Source organism: Chiloscyllium punctatum, chromosome 12 (genome assembly GCF_047496795.1).
Source record: "Chiloscyllium punctatum isolate Juve2018m chromosome 12, sChiPun1.3, whole genome shotgun sequence".
NCBI classification, from domain to species: domain Eukaryota; kingdom Metazoa; phylum Chordata; class Chondrichthyes; order Orectolobiformes; family Hemiscylliidae; genus Chiloscyllium; species Chiloscyllium punctatum.
In genome coordinates this window covers 74577604-74598119 of record NC_092750.1, presented here as the reverse complement: position 1 = coordinate 74598119, position 20516 = coordinate 74577604, and the positions used below count along the sequence as shown (strand labels likewise).

Genomic DNA, 20516 nt, shown 5'->3' with positions numbered 1-20516 from the left:
AGAGAGTAGTAGGAGGAGGGTGGAGAAATTGAGAGGAGACAGGAGGAGGGTGGTTGGGTTGGTTGACACAGTGAATCAGTAAACAAGCATTGTAAAGGGAGCTGGACTGCTCCAGGGTTAGCTGGTGTGGGAATAGTGACACGGAAAGCTGGGTGAAACAAGGCCTCACCACATGTCAATGGGTGTAGAGTATTCTGTTGAGCCCAGGAGAACGTCTGGAGGACGGTACCACAGCGTCACCACTTCATTTGAGTAGGTCTTTGTAGGGACAGACTTGGCTCGAGCCAATCCTGCAAAAGGAAAGGGAAACATTCAGGCCGTGGATCACACAGACAGAGAAATACACACAGCAGATCCTCAGACAGCCCAGCCCCTTCCAAACTCACAGCCGATTCCAGCCAGGGGACAAGGGCAGCGGATACATGGGCGTACCGCCCACTGCAAGTTCTCCTTCAAGCCACCCACCATCCTGACTTGGACATTGCATCACTGTCACTGGGTCAAAGTCCTGGACTTCCCTACCTAATGACTTGTGGGTCAACCCACAGCACGTGGACTGCAGTAATTCAAGAAGACAGCCCGCCACCCCCTTCTCAAGGGCAACTAGGGGCGGGCAGTAAATGCTGTCCCAGCCAGTAATCCCCATGTCTCATAAGTAAACAGCACAAAAACCTGAGGACAAGTTAGATTCTGGAAGCTACGGGGCGATCAGCTGACACTGAGTCCCATTTGGCCAAACTGTGGCCCCTGACAAAGCAGCACTTCATAATAATCAGGTCACATTTACTTCTTACATTGGAACTGTAACCGTTGGAGAGCGGGAGTTGACTTCCGTTGAACTCACTGAGATCGACGGGGAAGGGATACCTCTTGCTGTTCACTGTTTTGTCTCAGCCAATGGCCCTCAGCTCAGAGTAGCCAGAGGCACTTTCCTCTGAGAGAGGTAAGATTCTCTTCTTCCTGGACATTATAGAAGTCTTTCCCAGCATACCACATCAACTCCCTGAGCTATACATGCTGTACAGAGGCTCACAGAACATTTCTGCTTCAAATGGGATTTTCACCTCCTTGGTCCTGATCTAGCATCAACGCGCTAACAGTTATCACCTGACACGGGAGCACGAATCTCAGTCAGCAACTCCAACCCAGTGTCCTCCAGCTGCAGACATTCATACACGACTTCTCACTCCCATACACAATCCACTCTCATTCACACACCCCCCCCGTACACACTCATACACTCCCTCAATCACACACCCCCCCGTACACACTCATACACTCCCTCAATCACACACCCCCCCATACACATTCATACACTCCCTCAATCACACACCCCCCCATACACACTCATACACTCCCTCAATCACACACCCCCCCCCGTACACACTCATACACTCCCTCAATCACACACCCCCCATACACATTCATACACTCCCTCAATCACACCCCCCCATACACACTCATACACTCCCTCAATCACACACCCCCCCGTACACACTCATACACTCCCTCAATCACACCCCCCCCGTACACATTCATACACTCCCTCAATCACACCCCCCCATACACACTCATACACTCCCTCAATCACACACCCCCCGTACACACTCATACACTCCCTCAATCACACCCCCCCCGTACACACTCATACACTCCCTCAATCACACCCCCCATACACACTCATACACTCCCTCAATCACACCCCCCCATACACATTCATACACTCCCTCAATCACACACCCCCCCATACACACTCATACACTCCCTCAATCACACACCCCCCATATACGCTCATACACTCCCTCAATCACACACCCCCCATATACGCTCATACACTCCCTCAATCACACACCCCCCCATACACACTCATACACTCCCTCAATCACACACCCCCCATATACACTCATACACTCCCTCAATCACACCCCCCCATACACATTCATACACTCCCTCAATCTCACCCCCCCCCCCGTACACACTCATACACTCCCTCAATCACACCCCCCCACACACTCATACACTCCCTCAATCACACCCCCCGTACACACTCATACACTCCCTCAATCACACCCCCCACCTACACATTCATACATTCCCTCAATCACACCCCCCCATACACATTCATACACTCCCTCAATCACACCCCCCCATACACACTCATACACTCCCTCAATCACACCCCCCCGTACACATTCATACACTCCCTCAATCACACACCCCCTTACACACTCATACACTCCCTCAATCACACACCCCCCGTACACATTCATACACTCCCTCAATCACACCCCCCCATACACACTCATACACTCCCTCAATCACTCCCCCCCGTACACACTCATACACTCCCTCAATCACACCCCCCCGTACACATTCATACACTCCCTCGATCACACACCCCCCCCGTACACATTCATACACTCCCTCAATCACACCCCCCCATACACACTCATACACTCCCTCAATCACACACCTCCCCGTACACACTCATACACTCCCTCAATCACACCCCCCCCGTACACACTCATACACTCCCTCAATCACACACCCCCCCGTACACATTCATACACTCCCTCAATCACACCCCCCCGTACACATTCATACACTCCCTCAATCACACCCCCCCGTACACACTCATACACTCCCTCAATCACACACCCCCCGTACACACTCATACACTCCCTCAATCACACACCCCCCCCATACACACTCATACAATCCCTCAATCACACCCCCCATACACACTCATACACTCCCTCAATCACACACACCCCCCATACACACTCATACACTCCCTCAATCACACACCCCCCGTACACACTCATACACTCCCTCAATCACACCCCCCATACACACTCATACACTCCCTCAATCACACCCCCCCCCGTACACACTCATACACTCCCTCAATCACACACCCCCCCATACACACTCATACACTCCCTCAATCACACCCCCCCATACACACTCATACACTCCCTCAATCACACACCCCCCCGTACACACTCATACACTCCCTCAATCACACACCCCCATACACACTCATACACTCCCTCAATCACACCCCCCCATACACACTCATACACTCCCTCAATCACACACCCCCCCGTACACACTCATACACTCCCTCAATCACACACCCCGATACACACTCATACACTCCCTCAATCACACCTCCCCGTACACACTCATACACTCCCTCAATCACACCCCCCCATAGACATTCATACACTCCCTCAATCACACACCCCCCGTACACACTCATACACTCCCTCAATCACACCCCCCCATACACACTCATACACTCCCTCAATCACACACCCCCCCCGTACACATTCATACACTCCCTCAATCACACCCCCCCATACACACTCATACACTCCCTCAATCACACAACCCCCCGTACACACTCATACACTCCCTCAATCACACACCCCCCCATACACACTCATACACTCCCTCAATCACACCCCCCCCGTACACATTCACACACTCCCTCAATCACCCCCCCCATACACAATCATACACTCCCTCAATGACACACCCCCCCGTACACACACATACACTCCCTCAATCACACACCCCCGTACACACTCATACACTCCCTTAATCACACACCCCCATACACATTCATACACTCCCTCAATCACACACCCCCCGTACACATTCATACACTCCCTCAATCACACCCCCCCGTACACACTCATACACTCCCTCAATCACACACCACCCCCGTACACACTCATACACTCCCTCAATCACACACCCCCCATACACATTCATACACTCCCTCAATCATACCCCCCCCGTACACACTCATACACTCCCTCAATCACACCCCCCCCATACACACTCATTCACTCCCTCAATCACACCCCCCCGTACACATTCATACACTCTCTCAATCACACACCCCCGTACACACTCATACACTCCCTCAATCACACACCCCCCGTACACACTCATACACTCCCTCAATCACACACCCCCCCCATACACACTCATACAATCCCTCAATCACACCCCCCATACACACTCATACACTCCCTCAATCACGCCCCCCCGTACACACTCATACACTCCCTCAATCACACACCCCCCGTACACACTCATACACTCCCTCAATCACACCACCCGTACACACTCATACACTCCCTCAATCACACCCCCCCGTACACACTCATACACTCCCTCAATCACACCCCCCCCATACACATTCATACACTCCCTCAATCACACCCCCCCATACACACTCATACACTCCCTCAATCACACCCCCCCGTACACACTCATACACTCCCTCAATCACACCCCCCCATACACACTCATACACTCCCTCAATCACACCCCCCCATACACACTCATACACTCCCTCAATCACACACCCCCCCGTACACACTCATACACTCCCTCAATCACACACCCCCATACACACTCATACACTCCCTCAATCACACCCCCCCATACACACTCATACACTCCCTCAATCACACACCCCCCCGTACACACTCATACACTCCCTCAATCACACACCCCGATACACACTCATACACTCCCTCAATCACACCTCCCCGTACACACTCATACACTCCCTCAATCACACACCCCCGTACACATTCATACACTCCCTCAATCACAACCCCCCCCCCCGTACACACTCATACACTCCCTCAATCACACACCCCCCCATACACACTCATACACTCCCTCAATCACACCCCCCCGTACACACTCATACACTCCCTCAATCACACCCCCCCATACACACTCATACACTCCCTCAATCACACCCCCCCGCACACACTCATACACTCCCTCAATCACACCCCCCATACACACTCATTCACTCGCTCAATCACACACCCCCCCATACACACTCATACACTCCCTCAATCACCCCCCCCATACACACTCATGCACTCCCTTAATCACACCCCCCCGTACACACTCATACACTCCCTCAATCATACACCCCCCCATACACACTCATACACTCCCTCAATCACACACTCCCCGTACACACTCATACACTCCCTGAATCACACCCCCCGTACACACTCATACACTCGCTTAATCACACCCCCCCGTACACACTCATACACTCCCTCAACCACACCCCCCCGTACACATTCATACACTCCATCAATCACACCCCCCCGTACACATTCATACACTCCCTCAATCACACACCCCCCCATACACACTCATACATTCCCTCAATCACACCCCCCGCGTACACACTCATACACTCCCTCAATCACACCCCCCCGTACACATTCATACACTCCCTCAATCACACACCCCCCGTACACACTCATACACTCCCTCAATCACACCCCCCCTGTACACACTCATACACTCCCTCAATCACACACCCCCCCGTACACACTCATACACTCCCTCAATCACACACCCCCATACACACTCATACACTCCCTCAATCACACCCCCCCATACACACTCATACACTCCCTCAATCACACCCCCCCATACACACTCATACACTCCCTCAATCACACACCCCCCCGTACACACTCATACACTCCCTCAATCACACACCCCCATACACACTCATACACTCCCTCAATCACACCCCCCCATACACACTCATACACTCCCTCAATCACACACCCCCCCGTACACACTCATACACTCCCTCAATCACACACCCCGATACACACTCATACACTCCCTCAATCACACCTCCCCGTACACACTCATACACTCCCTCAATCACACCCCCCCATACACACTCATACACTCCCTCAATCACACCCCCCCATACACACTCATACACTCCCTCAATCACACCCCCCCATACACACTCATACACTCCCTCAATCACACCCCCCCGTACACATTCATACACTCCCTCAATCACACACCCCCCGTACACACTCATACACTCCCTCAATCACACCCCCCCATACACACTCATACACTCCCTCAATCACACCCCCCCATACACACTCATACACTCCCTCAATCACACACCCCCCCCATACACATTCATACACTCCCTCAATCACACCCCCCCATACACACTCATACACTCCCTCAATCACACACCGCCCCCGTACACACTCATACACTCCCTCAATCACACACCCCCCCATAAACACTCATACACTCCCTCAATCACACCCACCCCGTACACATTCACACACTCCCTCAATCACCCCCCCCATACACAATCATACACTCCCTCAATGACACACCCGCCCGTACACACACATACACTCCCTCAATCACACACCCCCGTACACACTCATACACTCCCTTAATCACACCCCCCCATACACATTCATACACTCCCTCAATCACACACCCCCCGTACACATTCATACACTCCCTCAATCACACCCCCCCGTACACACTCATACACTCCCTCAATCACACACCCCCCCGGTACACACTCATACACTCCATCAATCACACACCCCCCATACACATTCATACACTCCCTCAATCACACCCCCCCCGTACACACTCATACACTCCCTCAATCACACCCCCCCCATACACATTCATACACTCCCTCAATCACACCCCCCCGTACACACTCATACACTCCCTCAATCACACACCCCCCGTACACACTCATACACTCCCTCAATCACACACCCCCCCATACACACTCATACAATCCCTCAATCACACCCCCCATACACACTCATACACTCCCTCAATCACGCCCCCCCGTACACACTCATACACTTCCTCAATCACACACCCCCCGTACACACTCATACACTCCCTCAATCACACCCCCCGTACACACTCATACACTCCCTCAATCACACACCCCCGTACACACTCATACACTCCCTCAATCACACCCCCCCCATACACATTCATACACTCCCTCAATCACACCCCCCCATACACACTCATACACTCCCTCAATCACACCCCCCCGTACACACTCATACACTCCCTCAATCACACCCCCCCATACACACTCATACACTCCCTCAATCACACACCCCCATATACACTCATAAACTCCCTCAATCACACCCCCCCATACACACTCATACACTCCCTCAATCACACACCCCCCCGTACACACTCATACACTCCCTCAATCACACACCCCCCCCATACACACTCATACACTCCCTCAATCACACACCCCCATACACACTCATACACTCCCTCAATCACACCCCCCCATACACATTCATACACTCCCTCAATCACACCACCCCCGTACACACTCATACACTCCCTCAATCACACACCCCCCCATACGCATTCATACACTCCCTCAATCACACACCCCCCCCATACACATTCATACACTCCCTCAATCACACACCCACCCGTACACACTCATACACTCCCTCAATCACACCCCCCCATACACACTCATACACTCCCTCAATCACACCCCCCCATACACATTCATACACTCCCTCAATCACACCCCCCCATACACATTCATACACTCCCTCAATCACACCCCCCCCGTACACACTCATACACTCCCTCAATCACACCCCCCCCATACACACTCATACACTCCCTCAATCACACCCCCCCATACACATTCATACACTCCCTCAATCACACCCCCCGTACACATTCATACACTCCCTCAATCACACACCCCCCCGTACACACTCATACACTCCCTCAATCACACCCCCCCATACACACTCATACACTCCCTCAATCACACCCCCCCATACACACTCATACACTCCCTCAATCACACACCCCCCCGTACACACTCATACACTCCCTCAATCACACACCCCCATACACACTCATACACTCCCTCAATCACACCCCCCCATACACACTCATACACTCCCTCAATCACACACCCCCCCGTACACACTCATACACTCCCTCAATCACACACCCCGATACACACTCATACACTCCCTTAATCACACCTCCCCGTACACACTCATACACTCCCTAAATCACACACCCCCGTACACATTCATACACTCCCTCAATCACAACCCCCGTACACACTCATACACTCCCTCAATCACACACCCCCCCATACACACTCATACACTCCCTCAATCACACCCCCCTGTACACACTCATACACTCCCTCAATCACACCCCCCCATACACACTCATACACTCCCTCAATCACACCCCCCCGCACACACTCATACACTCCCTCAATCACACCCCCCATACACACTCATACACTCGCTCAATCACACACCCCCCCATACACACTCATACACTCCCTCAATCACCCCCCCCATACACACTCATACACTCCCTCAATCACACCCCCCCGTACACACTCATACACTCCCTCAATCATACACCCCCCCATACACACTCATACACTCCCTCAATCACACACTCCCCGTACACACTCATACACTCCCTCAATCACACCCCCCGTACACACTCATACACTCCCTTAATCACACCCCCCCGTACACACTCATACACTCCCTCAATCACACCCCCCCGTACACATTCATACACTCCCTCAATCACACCCCCCCGTACACATTCATACACTCCCTCAATCACACCCCCCCGTACACATTCATACACTCCCTCAATCACACCCCCCCCGTACACACTCATACACTCCCTCAATCACACCCCCCCCGTACACATTCATGCACTCCCTCAATCACACACCCCCCCATACACACTCATACATTCCCTCAATCACACCCCCCCCGTACACACTCATACACTCCCTCAATCACACCCCCCCCGTACACATTCATACACTCCCTCAATCACACACCCCCCGTACACACTCATACACTCCCTCAATCACACCCCCCCCGTACACACTCATACACTCCCTCAATCACACACCCCCCCGTACACACTCATACACTCCCTCAATCACACACCCCCATACACACTCATACACTCCCTCAATCACACCCCCCCATACACACTCATACACTCCCTCAATCACACCCCCCCATACACACTCATACACTCCCTCAATCACACACCCCCCCGTACACACTCATACACTCCCTCAATCAAACACCCCCATACACACTCATACACTCCCTCAATCACACCCCCCCATACACACTCATACACTCCCTCAATCACACACCCCCCCGTACACACTCATACACTCCCTCAATCACACACCCCGATACACACTCATACACTCCCTCAATCACACCTCCCCGTACACACTCATACACTCCCTCAATCACACCCCCCCATACACATTCATACACTCCCTCAATCACACAACCCCCGTACACACTCATACACTCCCTCAATCACACCCCCCCATACACACTCATACACTCCCTCAATCACACCCCCCCATACACACTCATACACTCCCTCAATCACACCCCCCCATACACACTCATACACTCCCTCAATCACACACCCCCCCGTACACACTCATACACTCCCTCAATCAAACACCCCCATACACACTCATACACTCCCTCAATCACACCCCCCCATACACACTCATACACTCCCTCAATCACACACCCCCCCGTACACACTCATACACTCCCTCAATCACACACCCCGATACACACTCATACACTCCCTCAATCACACCTCCCCGTACACACTCATACACTCCCTCAATCACACCCCCCATACACATTCATACACTCCCTCAATCACACAACCCCCGTACACACTCATACACTCCCTCAATCACACCCCCCCATACACACTCATACACTCCCTCAATCACACCCCCCCATACACACTCATACACTCCCTCAATCACACACCCCCCCCGTACACATTCATACACTCCCTCAATCACACCCCCCCCCATAAACACTCATACACTCCCTCAATCACACCCACCCCGTACACATTCACACACTCCCTCAATCACCCCCCCCATACACAATCATACACTCCCTCAATGACACACCCCCCCGTACACACACATACACTCCCTCAATCACACACCCCCGTACACACTCATACACTCCCTTAATCACACCCCCCCACACACATTCATACACTCCCTCAATCACACACCCCCCGTACACATTCATACACTCCCTCAATCACACCCCCCCGTACACACTCATACACTCCCTCAATCACACACCCCCCCCGTACACATTCATACACTCCCTCAATCACACACCCCCCGTACACACTCATACACTCCCTCAATCACACCCCCCCCGTACACACTCATACACTCCCTCAATCACACACCCCCCCGTACACACTCATACACTCCCTCAATCACACACCCCCATACACACTCATACACTCCCTCAATCACACCCCCCCATACACACTCATACACTCCCTCAATCACACCCCCCCATACACACTCATACACTCCCTCAATCACACACCCCCCCGTACACACTCATACACTCCCTCAATCAAACACCCCCATACACACTCATACACTCCCTCAATCACACCCCCCCATACACACTCATACACTCCCTCAATCACACACCCCCCCGTACACACTCATACACTCCCTCAATCACACACCCCGATACACACTCATACACTCCCTCAATCACACCTCCCCGTACACACTCATACACTCCCTCAATCACACCCCCCCATACACATTCATACACTCCTCAATCACACAACCCCCGTACACACTCATACACTCCCTCAATCACACCCCCCCATACACACTCATACACTCCCTCAATCACACCCCCCCATACACACTCATACACTCCCTCAATCACACACCCCCCCCGTACACATTCATACACTCCCTCAATCACACCCCCGTACACACTCATACACTCCCTCAATCACACCCCCCCATACACACTCATACACTCCCTCAATCACACCTCCCCCGTACACACTCATACACTCCCTCAATCACACCCCCCCATACACACTCATACACTCCCTCAATCACACACCCCCCGTACACACTCATACACTCCCTCAATCACACCCCCCGTACACACTCATACACTCCCTCAATCACACCCACCCATACACACTCATACACTCCTCAATCACACCTCCCCATACACACTCATACACTCCCTCAATCACACCCCCCCGTACACATTCATACACTCCCTCAATCAAACCCCCCCTTACACACTCATACACTCCCTCAATCACACACCCCCCCATACACACTCATACACTCCCTTAATCACACACCCCCGTACACACTCATACACTCCCTTAATCACACCCCCCCGTACACACTCATACACTCCCTTAATCACACCCCCCCGTACACATTCATACACTCCCTCAATCACACCCCCCCGTACACATTCATACACTCCCTCAATCACACCCCCCCCGTACACATTCATACACTCCCTCAATCACACACCCCCCATACACACTCATACACTCCCTCAATCACACCCCCCCCGTACACACTCATATACTCCCTCAATCACACCCCCCCCGTACACACTCATACACTCCCTCAATCACACACCCCCCCATACACACTCATACACTCCCTCAATCACACCCCCCCCGTACACACTCATACACTCCCTCAATCACACCCCCCCCCGTACACACTCATACACTCCCTCAATCACACACCCCCGTACACATTCATACACTCCCTCAATCACACCCCCCCCGTACACACTCATACACTCCCTCAATCACACCCCCCCGTACACACTCATACACTCCCTCAATCACACAACCCCCATACACATTCATACACTCCCTCAATCACACCCCCCTGTACACATTCATACACTCCCTCAATCACACCCCCCCTATACACATTCATACACTCCCTCAAACACACACACCCCCGTACACACTCATACACTCCCTCAATCACACACCCCCCGTACACACTCATACACTCCCTCAATCACACCCCCCCCGTACACACTCATACACTCCCTCAATCACACACCCCCGTACACATTCATACACTCCCTCAATCACACCCCCCCGTACACACTCATACACTCCCTCAATCACACCCCCCCGTACACACTCATACACTCCCTCAATCACACAACCCCCATACACATTCATACACTCCCTCAATCACACCCCCTGTACACAATCATACACTCCCTCAATCACACCCCCCCTATACACATTCATACACTCCCTCAAACACACACACCCCCGTACACACTCATACACTCCCTCAATCACACACCCCCCCGTACACACTCATACACTCCCTCAATCACACACCCCCCCGTACACACTCATACACTCCTCAATCACACCCCCCATACACATTCATACACTCCCTCAATCACACCCCCCCCATACACACTCATACACTCCCTGAATCACACACGCCCCCGTACACACTCATACACTCCCTCAATCACACCCCCCCCGTACACATTCATACACTCCCTCAATCACACACCCCCCCATACACACTCATACACTCCCTCAATCACACCCCCCCGTACACATTCATACACTCCCTCAATCACACCCCCCCGTACACATTCACACACTCCCTCAATCACCCCCCCATACACATTCATACACTCCCTCAATCACACACCCCCCCGTACACACTCATACACTCCCTCAATCACACACCCCCCCGTACACACTCATACACTCCCTCAATCAAACACCCCCCCCGTACACACTCATACACTCCCTCAATCACACACCCCCCGTACACACTCATACACTCCCTCAATCACACACCCCCGTGCACATTCATACACTCCCTCAATCACACACCCCCCATACACATTCATACACTCCCTCAATCACACCCCCCCATACACACTCATACACTCCCTCAATCACACACCCCCCCCGTACACTCTCATACACTCCCTCAATCACACACCCCCCGTACACACTCATACACTCCCTCAATCACACACCCCCCCGTACACACTCATACACTCCCTCAATCACACACCCCCCCGTACACACTCATACACTCCCTCAATCACACACCCCCCGTACACACTCATACACTCCCTCAATCACACACCCCCCCGTACACACTCATACACTCCCTCAATCACACACCCCCCCGTACACACTCATACACTCCCTCAATCACACACCCCCCCGTACACTATTCATACACTCCCTCAATCACACACCCCCCCCATACACACTCATACACTCCCTCAATCACACACCCCCCCATACACACTCATACACTCCCTCAATCAAACACCCCCCGTACACACTCATACACTCCCTCAATCACACCCCCCCATACACACTCATACACTCCCTCAATCACACACCCCCCCGTACACACTCATACACTCCCTCAATCACACACCCCCCGTACACACTCATACACTCCCTCAATCACACCCCCCCATACACACTCATACACTCCCTCAATCACACACACCCCCGTACACACTCATGACACTCCCTCAATCACACCCCACACTCATACACTCCCTCAATCACACCCCCCCATACACACTCATACACTCCCTCAATCACACCCCCCCCGTACACACTCATACACTCCCTCAATCACACCCCCCGTACAAACTCATACACTCCCTCAATCACTCCCCCCCATACACACTCATACACTCCCTCAATCACACCTCCCCTGTACACACTCATACACTCCCTCAATCACACCCCCCCATACACACTCATACACTCCCTCAATCACACACCCCCCCGTACACACTCATACACTCCCTCAATCACACCCCCCGTCCACACTCATACACTCCCTCAATCACACCCCCCCATACACACTCATACACTCCCACAATCACACCTCCCATACACACTCATACACTCCCTCAATCACACCCCCCCGTACACATTCATACACTCCCTCAATCACAACCCCCCCGTACACACTCATACACTCCCTCAATCACACACCCCCCCATACACACTCATACACTCCCTTAATCACACACCCCCCGTACACACTCATACACTCCCTCAATCACACCCCCCCGTACACATTCATACACTCCCTCAATCACACCCCCCCGTACACATTCATACACTCCCTCAATCACACACCCCCCCCATACACACTCATACACTCCCTCAATCACACCCCCCCCGTACACATTCATACACTCCCTCAATCACACACCCCCCCATACACACTCATACACTCCCTCAATCACACCCCCCCCGTACACACTCATACACTCCCTCAATCACACCCCCCCCGTACACACTCATACACTCCCTCAATCACACACCCCCGTACACATTCATACACTCCCTCAATCACACACCCCCCCATACACATTCATACACTCCCTCAATCACACACCCCCCCGTACACACTCATACACTCCCTCAATCACACCCCCCCGTACACATTCATACACTCCCTCAATCACACCCCCCCGTACACATTCACACACTCCCTCAATCACCCCCCCATACACATTCATACACTCCCTCAATCACACACCCCCCCGTACACACTCATACACTCCCTCAATCACACACGCCCCGTACACACTCATACACTCCCTCAATCAAACACCCCCCGTACACACTCATACACTCCCTCAATCACACCCCCCCATACACACTCATACACTCCCTCAATCACACACCCCCCCCGTACACACTCATACACTCCCTCAATCACACACCCCCCGTACACACTCATACACTCCCTCAATCACACCCCCCCATACACACTCATACACTCCCTCAATCACACCCCCCCCGTACACACTCATACACTCCCTCAATCACACCCCACACTCATACACTCCCTCAATCACAACCCCCCATACACACTCATACACTCCCTCAATCACACCCCCCCCCGTACACACTCATACACTCCCTCAATCACACCCCCGTACACACTCATACACTCCCTCAATCACACCCCCCCATACACACTCATACACTCCCTCAATCACACCTCCCCCGTACACACTCATACACTCCCTCAATCACACCCCCCCATACACACTCATACACTCCCTCAATCACACACCCCCCCGTACACACTCATACACTCCCTCAATCACACCCCCCGTACACACTCATACACTCCCTCAATCACACCCCCCCATACACACTCATACACTCCCTCAATCACACCTCCCCATACACACTCATACACTCCCTCAATCACACCCCCCCGTACACATTCATACACTCCCTCAATCAAACCCCCCCTTACACACTCATACACTCCCTCAATCACACACCCCCCCATACACACTCATACACTCCCTTAATCACACACCCCCCGTACACACTCATACACTCCCTTAATCACACCCCCCCGTACACACTCATACACTCCCTTAATCACACCCCCCCGTACACATTCATACACTCCCTCAATCACACACCCCCCGTACACATTCATACACTCCCTCAATCACACCCCCCCCGTACACATTCATACACTCCCTCAATCACACACCCCCCCATACACACTCATACACTCCCTCAATCACACCCCCCCCGTACACACTCATATACTCCCTCAATCACACCCCCCCCGTACACACTCATACACTCCCTCAATCACACACCCCCCCCATACACACTCATACACTCCCTCAATCACACCCCCCCCGTACACACTCATACACTCCCTCAATCACACCCCCCCCCGTACACACTCATACACTCCCTCAATCACACACCCCCGTACACATTCATACACTCCCTCAATCACACCCCCCCCGTACACACTCATACACTCCCTCAATCACACCCCCCCCGTACACACTCATACACTCCCTCAATCACACAACCCCCATACACATTCATACACTCCCTCAATCACACCCCCCTGTACACATTCATACACTCCCTCAATCACACCCCCCCTATACACATTCATACACTCCCTCAAACACACACACCCCCGTACACACTCATACACTCCCTCAATCACACACCCCCCCGTACACACTCATACACTCCCTCAATCACACACCCCCCGTACACACTCATACACTCCCTCAATCACACCCCCCCATACACATTCATACACTCCCTCAATCACACCCCCCCCATACACACTCATACACTCCCTGAATCACACACGCCCCCGTACACACTCATACACTCCCTCAATCACACCCCCCCCGTACACATTCATACACTCCCTCAATCACACACCCCCCCATACACACTCATACACTCCCTCAATCACACCCCCCCGTACACACTCATACACTCCCTCAATCACACCCCCCCCGTACACACTCATACACTCCCTCAATCACACCCCCCCGTACACATTCACACACTCCCTCAATCACCCCCCCATACACATTCATACACTCCCTCAATCACACACCCCCCCGTACACACTCATACACTCCCTCAATCACACACCCCCCCGTACACACTCATACACTCCCTCAATCAAACACCCCCCGTACACATTCATACACTCCCTCAATCACACACCCCCCGTACACATTCATACACTCCCTCAATCACACACCCCCCGTACACACTCATACACTCCCTCAATCACACACCCCCCGTGCACATTCATACACTCCCTCAATCACACACCCCCCCATACACATTCATACACTCCCTCAATCACACCCCCCCATACACACTCATACACTCCCTCAATCACACACCCCCCCCGTACACTCTCATACACTCCCTCAATCACACACCCCCCGTACACACTCATACACTCCCTCAATCACACACCCCCCCGTACACACTCATACACTCCCTCAATCACACACCCCCCCGTACACACTCATACACTCCCTCAATCACACACCCCCCCGTACACACTCATACACTCCCTCAATCACACACCCCCCCGTACACACTCATACACTCCCTCAATCACACACCCCCCCGTACACACTCATACACTCCCTCAATCACACACCCCCCGTACATATTCATACACTCCCTCAATCACACACCCCCCCCATACACACTCATACACTCCCTCAATCACACACCCCCCCATACACACTCATACACTCCCTCAATCAAACACCCCCCGTACACACTCATACACTCCCTCAATCACACACCCCCGTACACACTCATACACTCCACACTCATACACTCCCTCAATCACACCCCCCATACACACTCATACACTCCCTCAATCACACCCCCCCCGTACACACTCATACACTCCCTCAATCACACCCCCCGTACAAACTCATACACTCCCTCAATCACTCCCCCCCCATACACACTCATACACTCCCTCAATCACACCTCCCCTGTACACACTCATACACTCCCTCAATCACAGCCCCCCCATACACCACTCATACACTCCCTCAATCACACACCCCCCGTACACACTCATACACTCCCTCAATCACACCCCCCGTCCACACTCATACACTCCCTCAATCACACCCCCCCATACACACTCATACACTCCCTCAATCACACCTCCCCATACACACTCATACACTCCCTCAATCACACCCCCCCGTACACATTCATACACTCCCTCAATCACACCCCCCCGTACACACTCATACACTCCCTCAATCACACACCCCCCCATACACATTCATACACTCCCTCAATCACACCCCCCCGTACACATTCATACACTCCCTCAATCACACCCCCCCATACACACTCATACACTCCCTCAATCACACCCCCCCACACACTCATACACTCCCTCAATCACACCCCCCCTGTACACACTCATACACTCCCTCAATCACATCCCCAAAAACATTCATACACTCCCTCAATGACACCCCCCCCATACACACTCATACACTCCATCAATCACACACCCCCATACACACTCATACACTCCCTTAATCACACACCCCCCATACACACTCATACACTCCCTCAATCACACCCCCCCCGTACACATTCATACACTCCCTCAATCACACACCCCCCCGTACGCACTCATACACTCCCTCAATCACACACCCCTCGTACACATTCATACACTCCCCTCAATCACACCCCCCATAAACATTCAGACATTCCTCAATCACACACCCCCCCCGTACACACTCATACACTCCCTCAATCACACAACCCCCCATACACATTCATACACTCCCTCAATCACACCCCCCATACACACTCATACACTCCCTCAATCACACCCCCCCATACACACTCATACACTCCCTCAATCACACCCCCCCGTACACACTCATACACTCCCTCAATCACACCCCCCCGTACACACTCATACACTCCCTCTATCACACCCCCCCATACACATTCATACACTCCCTCAATCACACCCCCCCCCGTACACACTCATACACTCCCTCAATCACACACCCCCATACACACTCATACACTCCCTCAATCACACCCCCCCATACACACTCATACACTCCCTCAATCACACCCCCCCCGTACACACTCATACACTCCCTCAATCACACCCCCCCGTACACATTCATACACTCCCTCAATCACGCCCCCCCCCGTACACACTCATACACTCCCTCAATCACGCCCCCCCCGTACACATTCATACACTCCCTCAATCACACCCCCCCCGTACACACTCATACACTCCCTCAATCACGCCCCCCCCGTACACACTCATACACTCCCTCAATCACACCCCCCCGTACACACTCATACACTCCCTCAATCACACACCCCCATACACACTCATACACTCCCTCAATCACACCCCCCCATACACACTCATACACTCCCTCAATCACGCCCCCCCGTACACACTCATACACTCCCTCAATCACACCCCCCCGTACACACTCATACACTCCTCAATCACACACCCCCCCGTACACACTCATACACTCCCTCAATCACACACCCCCCCGTACACACTCATACACTCCCTCAATCACACCCCACCCCGTACACACTCATACACTCCCTCAATCACACCCCCCGTACACATTCATACACTCCCTCAATCACACCCCCCCATACACACTCATACACTCCCTCAATCACACCCCCCCGATACACACTCATACACTCCATCAATCACACCCCCCCGTACACATCATACACTCCCTCAATCACACACCCCCCGTACACACTCATACACTCCCTCAATCACACCCCCCCATACACACTCATACACTCCCTCAATCACACCCCCCGTACACACTCATACACTCCTCAATCACACCCCCCGTACACACTCATACACTCCCTCAATCACACCCCCCCCAACACACTCATACACTCCCTCAATCAGACCCCCCTGTACACACTCATACACTCCCTCAATCACACACCCCCCCGTACACACTCATACACTCCATCAATCACACACCCCCCGTACACACTCATACACTCCCTCAATCACACCCCCCGTACACACTCATACACTCCCTCAATCACACCCCCCCGTACACATTCATACACTCCTCAATCACACCCCCCCATACACACTCATACACTCCCTCAATCACACCCCCCCATACACACTCATACACTCCATCAATCACACCCCCCCGTACACATCATACACTCCCTCAATCACACCCCCCCGTACACATTCATACACTCCCTCAATCACACACCCCCGTACACACTCATACACTCCCTCAATCACACCCCCCCATACACACTCATACACTCCCTCAATCACACCCCCGTACACACTAATACACTCCCAATCACACCCCCCGTACACACTCATACACTCCCTCAATCACACCCCCCCCAAACACACTCATACACTCCCTCAATCAGACCCCCCTGTACACACTCATACACTCCCTCAATCACACCCCCCCGTACACACTCATACACTCCATCAATCACACACCCCCCCGTACACACTCATACACTCCCTCAATCACACACCCCCATACACACTCATACACTCCATCAATCACACCCCCCCGTACACATTCATACACTCTCTCAATCACACCCCCCCCGTACACACTCATACACTCCATCAATCACACACCCCCCCCATACACATTCATACACTCCCTCAATCACACCCCCCCCATACACACTCATACACTCCCTCAATCACATACCCCCCGTACACACTCATACACTCCCTCAATCACACACCCCCCCCATACACATTCATACACTCCCTCAATCACACCCCCCCCGTACACACTCATACTCTCCTCAATCACACACCCCCCCATACACATTCATACACTCCCTCAATCACCTACCCCCCCGTACACACTCATACACTCCCTCAATCACACCCCCCCCATACACATTCATACACTCCCTCAATCACACCCCCCCCCCGTACACACTCATACACTCCCTCAATCACACACCCCCCCCATACACATTCATACACTCCCTCAATCACATACCCCCCCGTACAGCACTCATACACTCCCTCAATCACACACCCCCCCATACACATTCATACACTCCCTCATCACACCCCCCCCCGTACACACTCATACACTCCTCAATCACACACCCCCCATACACATTCATACACTCCCTCAATCACATACCCCCCGTACACACTCATACACTCCCTCAATCACACCCCCCCCATACACATTCATACACTCCCTCAATCACACCCCCCCCATACACATTCATACACTCCCCTCAATCACACCCCCCCCCCCATACACATTCATACACTCCCTCAATCACACCCCCCCCATACACATTCA

General features: G+C 52.9%; 1 pseudogene; it reads right to left on the bottom strand.

The window, feature by feature from the left end:
• The window catches only part of LOC140483943 (cyclin-dependent kinase 17-like), a 151185-nt pseudogene that overhangs the window by 32916 nt on the left and 97753 nt on the right, over positions 1–20516 (bottom strand).